The sequence below is a fragment of the Triticum dicoccoides genome, chromosome 5A (genome assembly GCF_002162155.2).
Source record: "Triticum dicoccoides isolate Atlit2015 ecotype Zavitan chromosome 5A, WEW_v2.0, whole genome shotgun sequence".
Taxonomy (NCBI): Eukaryota; Viridiplantae; Streptophyta; class Magnoliopsida; order Poales; family Poaceae; genus Triticum; species Triticum dicoccoides.
The window spans coordinates 367,308,998-367,314,193 of NC_041388.1; positions in this window are offsets into that span (position 1 = coordinate 367,308,998).

A 5,196-nucleotide genomic window follows, 5' to 3' on the forward strand; every position below is an offset into this window, starting at 1 on the left:
CCCCATGGACGACTTCGTAGTCATCTTCATCACCTTGCCACCGATAGCCATCCATGAAACCACGCAAGAGCAGGTGGTCCCGCACTTGCCCGGAATCCGGGTCCGCAATAAGGCTATTCAGCTTGCATCTTCGACACGGACATCTTATCTCTGTCTTGTTCTTTTGAAGCATCTCGGCCCTCGCGGACCTCAAAAACCTATTCACGATGCCTTCGGTCATCGTGTGGACCATGGTCGCCTGCGGGGTAGAGCAAATTGATATTTTAGAACCAAGAATTTTTTTTGCATGACTTTCCCTAAAATAGGACCAAAAAGAATGCTTAATGCCAAAATTCTCGCCGAAACGGAAATGAATCAACATTCCGGCAAAATATTGGCAACTATCGCATTTCAAATACCGGTACTCCTCCAAACACAAACACATATGCAATACCACAAACATATGCAACACCACGAACATACATAGATCTGGCTAGGCCATAAAAAGTGCATGTGCACATTGTTGTAAGGAGAACAACATAAATATAGCTTCCCCCCTTACTTACCTAGCAAAACAAGGTAACTTAACCACTTAATTTGAATGAATCTATGGTGGAAATGAGGTGAAAAAGAGGAGGCACCCGAGACAAGGAGGAGGCGGTGGAGAGAATGAAGTGGGGAGAAAGTGAGTGTGGGAGGAGAGGCTGTCCAAAATATCTTGTTGCTGCCCACTTACTAATGGCGCACCAGCAACAAATGCGCCATTAGTAATCCAGGTTACTAATTGCGCACCCCCTGGTGGTGCGCCATTAGAACTTTTGCAAAAAATGGAATAAAAGCAATAATAAAAAAATAACATTAGTGGCGAACCTTCTGGCTGGTGCGCCATTACTAGTTACAACTAGTAATGGCGCACCACCAGGGGATGCACCATTAGTATGTTTGGACAGGCGCACTAGTTCAAATTTTTTTTTTGGTACTAATGGCGCACCATGGTCAGGGTGCGCCATTAGTAGTTTCAACACTAATGGCGCATCAGAAGGTGGTGCGCCATTAGTATATACTAATGGCGCACCACTTGTCTGGTGCGCCATTAGTGTCATTTCCATCTATAGCCCTTTTCCTAGTAGTGAGCTCTACAAGCTAGTTCAAATAATTTTGCACTAGAGTAGAACTAGCTATACAGGCTAGTTCAAATAATTTTACACTAGAGTAGAACTAGCTCTGTAACCTAGTACAAATAATTTTACACTAGATTTGAACTAGCTCTACAAGCTAGTTCAAATAAATTCACACTAGAGTTGAACTAGCTCTACAGGCTAGTTCAAATAATTTTAAACTAGTGTTGAACTAGCTCTACAAGCTAGTTCAAATAATTTTACATTAGTGTTCAACTAGCTCTCAATAACCTAGTACAAATAATTTCACACTAGAGTTGAACAAGCTCTACAAGCTACGTCAAATAATTTTACACTGGAGTTGAACTAGCTCTATAAACTAGTACACATAATTTCACACTAGATTTGAACTAGCTCTACAAGCTAGTTCAAATAATTTTACACTAGAGTTGAACTATCTCTACAAGCTAGTTCAAATAATTTTGCACTAGAGTAGAACTAGCTTTATTACCTAGTACAAACAATTTTACACTAGAGTTGAACTAGCTCTATAACCTAGAACAAATGTTTTTACACTAGAGTTGAACTAGCTCTACAAGCTAGTTCAAATAATTTCACACTAGATTTGAACTAGCTATACAAGCTAGTACAAATAATTTTACACTAGAGTAGAACTAGCTCTATAACCTAGTACAAATAATTTTGCACTAGAGTTGAACTAGCTCTACAAGCTAGTTCAAATAATTTCACACTAGAGTTGAACTAGCTCTACAGGCTAGTTCAAATAATTTTACACTAGTGTTGAACTAGCTCTACAAGCTAGTTCAAATAATTTTACACTAGTGCTGAACTAGCTCTAAATAACCTAGTACAAATAATTTCACACTAGAATTTAACTAGCTCTATAACCTAGTACACATAATTTCACACTAGATTTGAACTATCTCTACAAGCTAGTTCAAATAATTTTACAATAGAGTTGAATAGCACTACAAGCTAGTTCAAATAATTTTACACTAGACTTTAACTAGCTCTATAACCTAGTACACATAATTTCACACTAGATTTGAACTATCTCTACAAGCTAGTTCAAATAATTTTGCACTAGACTAAAACTAGCTCTATAACCTAGTACAAATAATTTTACACTAGAGTTGAACTACCTCTATAACCTAGTACAAATAATTTTACACTAGTGTTGACCTAGATCTATAACCTAGTACAAATAGTTTTACACTAGAGTTGAACTAGCTGTACAAGCTAGTTCAAATAATTTTACACTTGAGTTGAACTAACTCTACAGTCTAGTTCAAATAGTTTTACACTATAGTTGAACTACCTCTATAACCTAGTACAAATAATTTTACACTAGAGTTGATCGAGCTAGTTGAAATAATTTTACACTAGAGTTGAACAAGTTCTACAAGCTAGTTCAAATAATTTTACACTAGTGTTGAACTAGCTCTCAATAACCTAGTACAAATAATTTCACACTAGAGTTGAACAAGCTCTACAAGCTAGTTCAAATAAGTTTAAACTAGAGTTGAACTAGCTCTATAACCTAGTACACATAATTTCACACTAGATTTGAACTATCTCTACAAGCTAGTTGAAATAATTTTACACTAGAGTTGAACTAGCTCAACAAGCTAGTACAAATAATTTTACAGTAGAGTTGAACTAGCTCTATAACCTAGTACAAATAATTTTACACTAGAGTTGAACTAGCTCTATAAGCTAGTTTAAATAATTTTACACTAGAGTTGACCTAGATCTATAACCTAGTACAAATAGTTTTACACTAGAGTTGAACTAGCTATACAAGCTAGTCCAAATAATTTTACACTAGAGTTGAACTAACTCTACAGTCTACTTCAAATAGTTTTACAATATAGTTGAACTAGCTCTATAACCTAGTACAAATAATTTTACACTAGAGTTGAACTAGCTCTACAAGCTAGTTGAAATAATTTTACAATAGAGTTGAACTAGTTCTACAAGCTAGTTCAAATAACTTTACACTAAAGTTGAACTAGATCTACAACCTAGTTCAAATAATTTTACACTAGAGTTGAACTAGATCTATAACCTAGTTCAAATAATTTTACGCTAGAGTTGAACTAGTTATACAAGCTTGTTGAGTTGAACAAGCTCTACAAGGTAGTTCAAATAATTTTGCACTAGAGTAGAATTATCCCTATAACCTAGTACAAATAATTTTACACTAGAGTTGAACTAGCTCTACGAGCTAGTTCAAATAATTTTACACTACTATTTAACTATCTCTACAAGCTAGTTCAGATAATTTTACACTAGACTTGAACTAGCTCTACAAGCTAGTTCAAATAATGTTGCACTAGACTAGAACTATCTCTATAACCTAGTACAAATAATTTTTCAGTAGAGTTAAACTAGCTCTTTAACCTAGTACACATAATTTCACACTAGATTTGAATGAGCCCTACAAGCTAGTTCAAATAATTTTACACTACAATTGAACTAGCTCTCAAAGCTAGTTCAAATAATTTTGCACTAGAGTAGAACTAGCTCTATAACCTAGTGCAAATAATTTTACACTAGAGTTGAACTAGCTCTATAACCTAGTACAAATAATTTTACACTAGAGTTGAACTAGCACTACAAGCTAGTTCAAATAATTTTACACAATAGTTGACCTAGCTCTATAACCTAGTAAAATAGTTTTACACTAGAGTTGAACTAGCTCTACAAGCTAGTTCAAATAATTTTACACTAGAGTTGAACTAGCTCTACAGTCTAGTTCAAATAGTTTTACACTATAGTTGAACTAGCTCTATAACCTAGTACAAATTATTTTACACTAGAGTTGAACTAGCTCTACAAGCTAGTTCAAATAACATACACTAGAGTTGAACTAGCTCTATGAGCTAGTTCAATTAATTTTACACTAGAGTTGAACTAGATCTATAACCTAGTTCAAATAATTTTACACTAGAGTTGAACTAGTTATACAAGCTAGTTCAAATAATTTAACACTACAGTTGAACTAGATACACAAGCTTGTAGAGTTGAACAAGCTCTACAAGCTAGTTCACATAATTTTGCACTAGAGTAGAACTAGCTATACAAGCTAGTTCAAATAATTTTACACTAGAGTAGAACTAGCTCTGTGCCGGGGTCAGATCGGGTTCGCGCGATCTCGACGCCCCCCTACCTGGCGCGCCAGAGATGCCGGGGGCGATGCTGATTCCCGCCAACACCTATGGGGACAGGGCCCCTTTCGGTTCGGTGGGGGGCGGAGAGCGCGCAAAGAGCGTATCGAGGCAGTGCATGCGGGGAGATTTTTACCCAGCTTCGGGCCGCACGGATGCGTAAAACCCTACTGCTGCTTGTTTGTGTATATTAGATTCTTACTCAGGAGCGATGGGCGCTGCCAGACTGAGCGTGAGAGTGTTCTTCTGAGTTCCCGAAATGCGGAACCCCTCCTACGTTGCCCTTGGGCCTCCTTTTATACTCAAGGGGTCACCGACAGGGGGCAACGCAGACAGGAAGGGTAAAAACGGAAAAAGTATGTGGTAGGTATAGCTACCGCTACTGTGGATACAGTGTACCCTACCTAACTCTGACGGCAGGGGACAAGGGCATTAAATGCCTATCTGAGTCTCCTAAACAGTGCAAAAGGTGACCGTTAGGAGCGCCACCGTTTGCCACGATGGGCTTCTCTTCATCTCCGCTTGCCGCCACGTACCCCTAGCTGCACGGCCTCCCGCCACGTGCGCTCTGGGAGAGTCCCAGAGCGACACGTTAGCAGGTGAGCTGGAGCGCGGGCACGCAGTGGGAGTTTCCCGCGGCAAGCTCCTTGCCGCAGCCGTCGTCTTGTCGCTTCCGGAAGCTTGTCGGTCGCCGGATCTTGCCGGGACGCAGGGCGCGTCGCGGCAAGCTTTCTTGGTATGTCTTGCGTGGTCTTCCCGGCAAGCTCCTCTTGTCGGGGTCTCGTTTCTTCCCGGTAAGCTCCCCTTGCCGGGGCCTTGGTTGGCCTTCCCGGCAAGCTCCTCTTGCCGGGGCCTTGGCTTGAGTACTTTGTTCTTGAATGGTTTTTAAGGGAACCACGGAGGGTCCT